Here is a 12,641-nt window from a genome sequence, read left to right as displayed (position 1 = left end):
GAAATATAGGCAATATGTAATACCTACATATAAAATCATTGCACAAATTAAGATATATATTTCGACATATATTTAAATATATATTTTTATACTATACAAAATAAACAAGGACAAACATGTGTTACATTTTAAAACTTAATTTAATACATATTTTTTCACATTTTTATATTATTTTGCAAAATTATTTTTTTCAACATAAAGAATTTTATATAAAATTGTTACATAAGAATTATTTTATATAGATAACATATGTACATGCAATCAATTCTTATTTGATTTACGTATCGCGCGAAATAAATTCAGATTATATAATCACCGGCTGAATTATGCTTCAGCCTCTCTTATAAATATCAAATAAGACGATGTTCGCTTATTCATGTTTATTCCAAGTTATGTAAAAGAAAATCATGCCGCATACTCGAATTTGTCAAATGCGGGAACGTGCGTGTGTTATAGCAATTTCTCTTGTCATGCATCGTGAATTCTGAAGACATAATTCTTCTTAAATTCGCAATTCCACCGGCACTATGCCGTTAGCTCTCTCTCGCTCTCTCTCTTTCTCACGGCGGTAGCGCTTTGATGTGTTATGAATTACAAATAAGATGGGCAAAAAGTCACAGGGTGACAGGCATGATTACATATTTGATCATAAAGGTGAATTGCCTGCACGACAAGAAAGGACGACTAAAGAAACAGAACAACAAATGCATTAACCATCCCAGGTAGCAAGGTGACGTTAATATGACGTCAATAATTCGTCATTTTTTGGGTACGACGTCATTTTACCAACTTAAGACGTATAAATGTCGTGACTTTTTTGACGAAATAATAACTAATCGTAGAATGACCTCATTATAACGTACCATTGACGTCATTTGTATAACCATAAAAACACTTCGACAATTTAACCAAACTATAACGTCCAAGTAACGTTAGATTAGTGCCCATTTAATGACGTTAGTTATTTATCTATTGTACGACGTATCTGAGACGTCAGAATTTCGACCAATAAAAGACGTTAGTTAAATCACTTTAATACGACGTTCCTGGTTCGTCAGACTTTAGACTAATAAAAGATGTTAGTTAACTGACGTTAATACGACGTACCTGAGACGTCAGACTTTAGACTAATAAAAGACGTTAGTTAAATCACTTTAATACGACGTTCCTGGTTCGTCAGATTATAGACCAATAAATGATGTTAGTTAACTGACATTAATACGACGTACCTGAGACGTCAGACTTTAGACTAATAAAAGATGTTAGTTAACTGACGTTAATACGACGTACCTGAGACGTCAGACTTTAGACTAATAAAAGATGTTAGTTGACTGACTTTAACACGACGTATCTGAGACGTCAGACTTTAGACTAATAAAAGATGTTAGTTAACTGACTTTAACACGACGTACCTGAGACGTCAGACTTTAGACTAATAAAAGATGTTAGTTGACTGACTTTAACACGACGTATCTGGTTCGTCAGTTTGTAGACCAGTACCCAACCCAAGTAGCAAAGTGACGTCAGAAGACGACATCGACATAATGACGTCTATTTTTAGTCATTTTTGGTCTATGACGTCGGCGACTAATAATGGACGTTTATAAGACGATGATAACTATTTCATGCAGTGTTATATAGCTATCAAGAAGATATCATTACAAGATTTTTGAACACTTTAAAGATGTACTTGTTATAGACAAGTACAGTTACTAAGGAAGCATCAGGGTCAGAAGATCACTGTTCACTGTTCACTGGATCATCGAAGTCAAGCAACACGGGCGCGGTACTGTACTAGGATAGGTGACCGCCTTGAGAGAGCGGTGGCTATATGCACATGATACGTAAAGAAACAGTTATAAAAGCGGTTTTTTTTTATAGATAAAGAAAAAAACGTTTTTTTATAAACGTTTATCAAGTGGACATTTTAACATTTTAATTTCATAAAAAATAATGTAGATTAAAAAGTTGTCGTCTATTTGACGACATTTTATGGTCAGTCTTGTGACTGCCATTCCAAGATGACGTCCAAATGTTCAAAATCTGACGTACTTTTATTTCGTCCCAGCGACATCATTAATTACGTATCAGTGACGTCAATATATGACGTCACGGAGATGAGACAAAAGTACGTCATTTTTACGGCACTTTGACGTCATTTCATAACGTCGCAATCGTCAGAACATGATCAAAAAATGACGTTAAATAGACGTCACCTTGCTACCTGGGATGCTTTTTTAATATGTATATGCAATATACACATAATTACATTACATCTTTTCCATGTAACAGACGTTACGACTGTTACATTACTCATGATCGAAATTCAATTACGTGTTATTTCATATTTCAAAAATAATTCTTAATTTAGATATAACAAAATTTGTTTATTTCTAAATACTTATTGTCAAGAAAGCAAGCTATATTTTATGCTTAACGTAATACTAGTATCTGACAATTTTACGGTTGTATGGTTTAAAGGCGTCGTAAAGAGCAAAAGAGCTCTTTATTACTGTACTTCACGCCGCAACTATACTCTTACTTTACTACTGAACGTGACGGCATATCTACGCATGTCTTTTACTATTGAGTGTGCATTTCAGACTTAATGATTCTCAAAATAATTAAGTCTCTTATTTAAATCGTAGAGATATTGATCTTTTAAGGGATAAATTGATTAGTATTACAAAATTTACAAGATTTACAAATGATGAAAGCAATTTAATGTGCAAACAAATTGGTTCTGCTAATACTCTTCATATCTCTTATCTTTTCATATTTAATTAATATTGAATTAATATTAATGAAATATAAAAAAATAAAAAAATATGAAGAATGAATATAATGCAAGATAATGGATATTTAATTTTATATCTTCAATTTTGACGCTCGAGCCTTTTTCGCAAGTTTCTTACGAAGATTGTAATTTCACTTACATTCAAACTGTGCCGAATCTATAAATAAAAATGCGGCGAGCGGCTGTTTCCCGTCCAGACTTCTACCTATTTTGAAATTGACGCGTCCTATGCGCATTTTATATTCAGGACATTACTTCGTGCTGAATTATTTTTCAAGTTCGGACAGGAGCACTGGTAGCAGCGGTAGTAACTCTTCCCGGACGAGACTCCTGTCTCAGCCATCCCCTCCTACTTGCTCACCGTCGCCGGAACGAATACCGGTTCAGCTTTTCTCTCAGTGTAATCGTATATAACTGTCACCCCGTAGTAAAGGTGATGCGAACTGTGTAAAACTCGGCCAGTCGCGTCAACGTAACGTCCGGCGTGTATTCAGATCCAAATTACAACATTTGCGTGCTTGAAATTTCTAATGTTACAGCGCTACGTACAATTTCTTCTTTGAAAAAAACCTAAATTTTTACAAAATTCAAAATCGTAGCAACAGAAGAACGCAATATCGGTCTGATCAATTAATATGTCGCGTGTGAAAAGCATTCGTAATACGCGAAGTGTATTATTTAAACTTAAACGTTCTCGTACATGGGAAGACAAATAATTCCTGCCGCATAAAAAGAAACTCGTGGGTGGATGTATCAATTAATTAGATCCCGCGACGCGCAATTAAATCGGCGGATGTCGGTGGACGTCACGCGACAGACAGAAAAGTCAACGAGCGCGACGGACGGACGGATCTCGCGTCTAACGAGGCACACGATGCAATTCGAGCCCGGCCACGTCGGGGATCGTTAAAAGTGCCGCTTAAGCGACGCTAAAACAAGAATAAAATAACAGTAAATTTACGGCGGACCGTGAATCAACATGCTTTATGATTGTTCGGGTAGCGGATGATAAAGGATGAGAGCACGCGCGCGGGGAGCGCTAGCCTGGTCAGGTCGAACAGGGGCTCGAATGCCCCGCCAGGGGTGGGGGGATGAAAATTGGAAAACTGCATTGTCCACCCGTTCTACTCCGTTGGGACACATTCGTTAGTGGGCATCGTCCACCGACGATAAATTTCACGTATCTTCCACTCTTTCCCGTCTTTCACCTGCGCTCAAATTAAAGATCAGCCCCGATCGTGATTGCTCTCCACGCGACTATCGAGTCGATTACTTTTATTAAATATTCCAGGAAATATTGAATTATTAAGTTAGTTCCGTATCCGGCCGTAAAATGTATCTAGTTAATTATTTAGTGGTATTTACTTAAGACTTGTGTATATTTACCGTCGCGTTTCTCCGCTTACAAATTTAAGTGAGAGATCAGTCTTGAAACTTGATGTGATTCAATACACGGGATCTTGAGAGTCAACTTGATATTCGTGACGTCATATTTGCTTATACCGCGATACAGCGGAGGCACTTGGATAAAGCTAATCCTGGAAGACATAGCTTTGAGTTTCTGTTTCAGGCGACTCGTGAGATTTCATACGGGCAACTATATATATTTCGTACTGCCATTCCCTCTATCACTCAATCTCAATTGAAATATACATTCAAAATGTGTTTATTGAATTTGCCTATAAAAACATAAGTTCAAGTAATCATAATTATAGATACAAAACACCAAAAGCGATTAATTAGGACTGTAAATGAGAAATTATTTCACCAAGTTTAACCAAAAAGTTAATTCTACAATAAATAAATGATGTAATGAACAGCATAAAATTTTGTATTTAATTTCATTTGAAAAAGTTCTACTACAGACTGGAGAGATATAACTGCGAGAAAATAATAGTTGAAACAAAAGCCGCTAAAAATCAGGATATTTTGTATTCATTGTACTGAAATTAGAACGAGATATTGTCCATGCTCGTACCAATACGCGTGCATTAATTGAATTGCTTGAAGCACTATTGAAACCGCAAAACATATTGATACGTTTAAATCCTGCGAGCACCGATGCACAATACCGTATTAAAGTACATAATAATACCGAAATTTCAGAATGAAATACACGGTTAAACTCACGGCTCGACATGGCGAAGCATACGCATATGGAATTTTATAAATGGCACGCATCTGCATCGTACATTTTTTTTGCGCTTGATTCAATCATTTAATGCAGTTGATTTTTTGGACACATTTTGTATGTACCATTTGTTCTTTTTTTTCTTCCAAAAATCGCTTTGTTTTCGTACATCGACACGGCACGGGCGCACGCGGGGGCTATCGAGAGGTTTCGATAGCCCGGATAGACAAACGGTGGCTAATTTTTGCAGACCCGCCTCTGTGCGTGACTCAAACAAAAAAAGAGGCCGCTTTTCCGTAAAAAGTGTTTGCAATCTTGCTTTGTTAACGGACAATTCAACTTTGTTGCTTCGGATAAACAACGGACCGGCCAAACGAATGTACCTTCCCAATAGCGCGTTCAACCTCGCTTTTAGCGTCCCTTTTCACGCAAATTGCCACGAAAAGCTGGAACCAGTTAAAATATTTACGAACGTCAAGTTTATCGCGAGGGATACTGTCGAGCTGGAAATGCGAACTTTCATTAGCTACAACAATACAATATAGTGTGATTTTTACGCATCCGTATTTTATCTTAAAACTTCTATTTCATACAAGTTAAACGTAATGAAGTAAACCTACTAATAAATAATCAATAATATAATTAACATTTATTTTATTATTTAAGATATTCGGTTTTAATGCATTTAAACTATATAATTAATCTGCAGAAAGCTTTTCTACAGCGCGGATGCGTCTTATTATCGTCTTAGAGTATTAGGTATATAATCTTGAACGTAGAGTGCTGCGGTAAATTAAATTGTTAACGGCTACATTAATAGGTTAATGGGCGATTTTTTTAGATTATAGACTCTTTTCACACTACCGATTACTTTACCAAGCTACGGAGTAAATTTATGAAGTGCTAACGATTAAATAAACTTATAGGCTTCCTCTGTCTCACTTTTTTTAAAACATTATTTTCAAAACACATGCAGTAGGTATTAATACTGAAATGAATAAAAAGATTAACAATCTGGTTGAATCAAAAATAAAGAAATAATTCAAACGTGGTATAATTTATACATTTGCATAATTTTTATGCCTTGCGTGCAAATATTACTAGCTGTATCGCGAAATTCAAGAAATCTGTGTTTGTGAGTATTCAAAAAATCGATAAGAAGTTGTTTAATGAGTGTTGCGTAAATTTGCCATCACGAAGCAACGCGGTACACAATTATATACCCGGCGTAATCACGTCGAATATCGATCCCACGAAATTAAGACGCGATAATATAAAGACATTGGCAGTGGAATGCACTAGTCACATTCAGTTCTGCCGAGAAATATTTTATGCGTTTACATACTTTTAATTCGGAATATTGTAGCGCATATTAATTAATATTTTTTAAGTCTATGCTCTTCAATTTTAGCATACATATTAAAAACAAGTAAAATATCTTCAGTCTCTAGAAAAAATTTTTTATTAAAATCCTACATAGACATTTTAATATTTATAGCCATTTATCGAGGCATATCACTCATCATTTGTTAAATAATTGATTACGTATTTTTACAACTACTCCAACAAATTGTATTTATAAATATTATGTAGGTGAATATAAAATATATAAAAAAACATATTTAATTAAAAACTGGTACAATTATATTTTCGTTTGTATTATACAGATATGTGCATATGTATGATGAATAATGAATATCCATTTAATTAAGACACATGTCCGTTTTTAATTGAGTCTGTAAAAAATGGACTTAGCGATTATAAATTGATCAATCACTGACCGTCGGTGCAAATTTAATTGAAATATATGTACATTTTAATGGTATACAGTTTCAACAAATTTACATTGGAGTTTGCTTAAATTTGCATTCGGAATATGTTTGGTTGAAACAACCTGCATTTCGATTTGTATGTCACATAGATTGTTTTGATCGACTTTTAACAGTAGGTATTCATTAGTCAATCATTGAAATTCATCGTTGTTATAATATATATACTGCTCGCAAAATAAATTCATTCAATTTTTTCACTTTTAGGTTATTTATAAAAAGTAGAATTTTATTTCTATGCCCCGCTGTAAATAAAAATAATTCAATGCAATTATTTTTTTTGCGCTTATGGCAACACGCACGGGTCATGTTGTACACAAAATATTCAAACATATAAGCCAAATATCGACTTGGTTTATTGAGTTTCGTTTGCACGTCAATAACGAGTTGTTGTCAATAAATGTCAATGTTCTTCTACCATCAAACTAAAACTGAAAACTGTTTGAAACAAACAATAGATATTTTTAAAACTTATAACGTATTGACGGTACGTTTTACTACAAGAAAATAAAATAATATTTTGATGGAATCACCACGGAATAACTGATTTTATAATCTTTATTCATCAACTATAATATTACTTTTTTTCTACTGTGTTGAATAATAATTATCTCAAAATCCACGCATACAAGTACCTACACAGAATCAGACCATAATTTTATCAACAATAGCAATTATATATCAAATCAATGTACAATATGTAGTAAATAATAATATATAAAGACTAATTAAATATAAATAATTGAGGTAATATTTTTCGCAATAAATTTAATTATTTAATTAAGATCCTTATATTATAAGCATCTAAAAATTACATCAACTTTAGAATGACCAGAATCCTTGGTCGAAATTCGGTGACGATTTGTCACGACGATTATAATCATTGCCAGTATAGTCAATTAAATTCTTAATTGTGATAAATAATTGAGATGAAATATATTCTTAATACATTTTGGTTCTTGCTCTTTATAATTCGGAAATATTGTTTTTAATTACTGTTTACGACATCTCAAATTACAATTCTTTTTTATGATATTTTTATGCCAAATATGAAATACTGGTTGAAAATTCACAAATAATTTTTAATACATTAGCATTATTTATAATACATAAAAATCAATGTTTACACGCGGCTGTTAAATCAGTCTACTTTTATATGTTGCGAAATCAATATGCATTTCTTTGCGAATTCTGTGTTTTCAATTTCTTCTAACTTAGAACTAATTAACAAAATAATTTTTATTTTTTATATTTAATTGAATAATAAATAGATATAAAAGGGCGATTTTCTATGATAATAAATGGTGCTTAGTAATCTAGTTAGACTAAACAATTGTATCGATGTATTCTACATCTATGCGCAATTACAAGAAAATTAATCGTAATACTGGACAATAATTCAAGATGTAACAGATCTAATAATTCACAACTATCCAGTTTGTAACTCGATCTGGATTTGATTTGCGACAGCAAAGATGATGAAGTTAACTATTCTGTTCGCTGTGGCTGTCATCGCCCAGCATAAGTAACCAAAGCCATGGCAGTAACGCACAAATATGTAAATAATATGTATAGAAGATTTTGTCTGTTAATTTCAACAAAATAAAACTTGACAAAATTTATTTTCAACGTGTATTTTTTAATAATGAATCTTTTAAATATGTATATATTTTTATAATAATGTGAATATTTTTATTTGTTTCAATATAAAATATTATCAAACAAAATAATAGACAGTTTCAATCTTAATTATTACTTAAAGAAGCTTACTGCGATGAGCGTGAACGGATCGTCGGTGGTGATACAGCGATACAGCTATACAATAGGACATAGGTCAATTTAAATATCAAGTCTCCCTTCAATCTTACGGTGAACGCATTTGCGGAGGTAGCATTATTAGTAGTATATACACATCCTTGCTGCTGCTTAGTGTGGATGACGTTTCCTATACAAATGACATGGTATGTAATTCTTTTAACTAACAAAATTTTATTATTAATCCACAATTTTATTATTTATTCACAGTGATGTACAAAAATGTTTTTATATTCTTAAAATATTTGCATTTTTATTTTCATTAGATTGCTTCTAAAAGATCATTATTCTTTCTCTTGAGAGAGAAAAGCAAAATATTCAAATAAATAATACATGTTCCTGTTAATTGAAATTAGAAATGGTTCTAAAATTTTTAATTATCTACATATACCCTGTATTTTATTTCCGTCTGCTTAATCTAAGTCATTTAGAAAATGAGATATAAAAATTATTTAAATAATCGAGTCAAATTTAATCGAATAGTGTTCCAATTATTATTCTAGCATCTAGATCCTGGCTGGTATTGCGGTATAATTCAGTATCTGTGTATCTGATTTCCTAATTATTTCGGGCATCAACAGATACTCAGCTGTTTTCAATTAATATCTGAGTTAGCCCAATGTGCAGATATTTCTCCATTAATCAGATAATGAAAGCACAAGTTGTGTGACACATATAAGCAATATTCAATATTGAGTTTAATGTTTTTTTCTGACTCATTTATGTATTGTTTATTTTATCCTTTTTTTCTGTTATTTTATTATATTTCTGTATCAATGTATTTTTATATTCTACATCCTTCTATTTAACTTATCGAATTATTTAATTTGTGGTTTTTTCGTAAGCGGAATCATCAATCTGGCAGCGGACGGTGAGAAGTACGACATCAAACGTATTCAAAAACATCCAAATACTGGTAAAAGAGAGATGGAAGGATGATATCGCTATGATCACCATAAGTTCAAGCTCAATAAGTGTCTAGAACAAGAAAAGTATCATATAAAGGAAACAATCTTGGTTAGTCCTATTTTATTCAACTCATGTCACAAAATTGTTTGTTTGCGTAGCTGAAAAAACCGATCAAGATAAACGACAAAGTCCAGTTCCTTTAGCAAGTAAAGATTATATTAACGGCGATAAACACGGTATCGTAAGTGGATGGGGAAAAACCAAAATAATTGGGCCGATCACTCGCCAATACTTAAATGGCTTAGGGTGAACGTCTTGAGCCAATCGCGCTGCCTGAGTGATTACATCATAAATCCACGCACCAATGAAGATCAGATATATACGTTGGAAAGAGTTGGGAAGGGTGCTTGTCAAGTAAGTTACTTTTATACTTACTTTTTGTCTTATGCATGTAATGCATAATGCATCTCGCAAACATTAAGTATGCATACAGTTTTTACAAAGAAACATTAGTAAATACATCAGCGTTTTTAAAGACAAAATTTTCTAATTATTTCACACTGTTTCGTCATTTACTGCTATAAATTGTCAATTAAAAATTCGTTGTCACACTTTTTCTAGGGTGATGATGGTGGACCTCTCATTGTCAATAATGAGCTCGTTGGAGTTGTCTCTTGAGTTTTAGAAATGTCTGATGTTTATATAAATGATTACAGATATTTTGATTTTTTATCAAAGAATTTCAATTAATATGCTGATGATCTGTGTTTAATACATTATCTAATTTTGTACGTATTAACATTCTCTAATTTTTTAAGTAAAATAACATTCCATAATAATAACGAATAAACTATATTACAGTCCAATAGAATACTATAAAAGCCTCTTCATTTAATGAATAGTGAAATAATGAAAATCTAATATTAAAACAGTTTCTGTATAAAATACTTAAAATATGTATTTTATTTCTGAATTTGCCCCAATGTTATAATATAATATATTCCTTTGCACACATGAGTGAAATATTGAGAGTTATCACATTATTAACATTTTTGTAAGAAACATGTAGCTCTAAATAAGAGAGAAGGTGTACTTAACAAACTTTATGTATATTTTTCTCAGCAGTTTTTTCTCAACAAATTATTCAAGTATTCTTTATCTCTTACAAAACCAGTTGTTTAATATGACTCACTTGACATATATTACCTTAATATCCTCACAACTCACACTATAAAAATCGCCTATTATATGGTGCTGCCCAGATCTTCAGAACAAAACTCAGCTGTCGTTCCAGTGGACATGTGACAGCCGCGATAATAGCAGTTTCTTAATCTGATAGGATGCCACGCAGGTCACTGCAACTCTCGCAGCGGTACACTAATTTCCAACGAGATGCCGACGGGTTGCCGAACAGCTGATAAAATATCAGTCGTCCATCGGGCTGTGTTTGCCGATATTTTATCCGTTTAATTGTTTTTCGATAGTCGAGAGTCGGTCCGGCGCTTTTTGCGCATGGGGTGGTCAGCGAGACGCGAGGGGGGGGAGGTGGATTCGGGTTATTCGTTACAATGAAATTGAATCGCGCGTTAACCGTAGCAAGATGGTAAACAGCTTTTATTGGCAGAATAATTTTTTGCCCGCGTTATACCGGAAATTAGCTGTCGCCGCGCAATCTCGTGTCAATGCCTCGTGTAAACGCCACGACGCGACGTAGATAGACCGATATCGCTGAAAAAGAAAGACGCGAGTCCGCCATTTACGTTGTCCTCGCTCCTTCCGTGATAGTTTATCTTTGTCACGAAAATCCGTTTATACATGTGCGGGTTGGTAGTGACGTGATGCTCCTGCGCGCGCTTATAGGACACTATAAATGCGGGCGATAAAAACGCAAAGCGTAAAATATTGCTTCTACATCAGAGCGAATATGTTGAAACTTTAACTGTAAACTGGTAACTGGCTTAAAGTAACTAAAAAAAAAAAAAAGAAAAAAAATGCTGTTTAATAATTCTCACATTATGTAAAATATTTTATGAATTGACATTGTTGGAATAGACGGAATTTAATAAAACTTTGCGGTCTTTGAAAAGTACATCAAACCGTTTCATACGCGAATATATATTGATATTAAAAAGTGGTATTTGCACGGTATTATTGGAATGAAAGAGTTAACACCCATTGATTAAAATTCATTTTCGCGTATAAAACGTGTCGAAATTCCAGCGTCATTCATATAATATTATCCATATCTGTGCAATATCGTATAGGTGGTACACTCGAAAGAGGGGGGAAAAAAATAACGATGAGGATTGGATATTCGCCTTCCATGCTGGTCCCCCCCCCCCCCCCAAGATACGCTTATCAAGCGCTATTTCTCTTCTTCGCCAATTTCGGCTTCCGTCGATCCACCCGGCTGCTGCCCCGTTGTCCCCGTTTATTCGATTTCGGAAATTCGCGTGCTGTCTCGTTTTGACGCGTTTCGCCGGCGCAATCGCGGCATCGGCGGCGAATTGCGCGACAGCTCGCCGACCCGTCGGCCCGGCGTTCGTTAATTGTCGTGGCGGCGAAGTTGGAAACAGCGGGTACACGTAGTAGATGGCCGGGGCTTACCTCGCGCGTATCGCGTTTAACTATGTTGCAATTTTCTCTCTCTCTCTCTCTCTCTCTCTCTCTCTCTCTCTCTCTCTCTCTCTCTCTCTCTCTCTCTCTCTCTCTCTCTCTCTCTCTCTCTCTCTCTGCCCAATTCACTCGGTTACTCCGGCGCGAAATGTCGCACACGTGCGCCGGGAAAGAAAAACTGCGGGACAATGCACGAATTCACTGTGCCCTCGAATGCCCGGAAGTCGCTCAATGGCCGCTCGGTGATTGCGATTCCGCGTTTCGACCGCGTCCATTAAAAGTAACGGTATATAGCGATCGCCTATTTTTTTAAATTTAGTAACGATTACGTATAAATGATTGAAAATGAATTTAAAAGAAACTGCTCTCTTTTATGAGCAGTTGTTTTTTCACCATTTAAGAAATTGCTATTTTTAGAACGAATGTAATGCATAGAACGTATTGAGCGATATAAATGTAGAAAAGAGAGCATTCCCTCTAATTTATTTTCTAAACAAAATGCTTGATATAACTCTTTCGTATTACTCGTATAAATTGCTACATT

At 34.2% G+C, this 12,641-nt stretch overlaps 1 pseudogene; it reads left to right on the top strand.

The window, feature by feature from the left end:
- Positions 1–9,280: 9,280 nt before the first annotated feature.
- On the top strand, positions 9,281–10,342 carry LOC139773496 (uncharacterized; annotated as a pseudogene).
- The last annotated feature ends 2,299 nt before the right edge of the window (positions 10,343–12,641 follow it).

This window comes from Temnothorax nylanderi, unplaced genomic scaffold, assembly GCF_030848795.1.
Source record: "Temnothorax nylanderi isolate EJ_2023f unplaced genomic scaffold, tnyl_v1.0 TNYL_tig0062_pilon, whole genome shotgun sequence".
Classification (NCBI taxonomy): Eukaryota; Metazoa; Arthropoda; class Insecta; order Hymenoptera; family Formicidae; genus Temnothorax; species Temnothorax nylanderi.
This window is presented reverse-complemented; position numbering and strand designations above follow the sequence as displayed.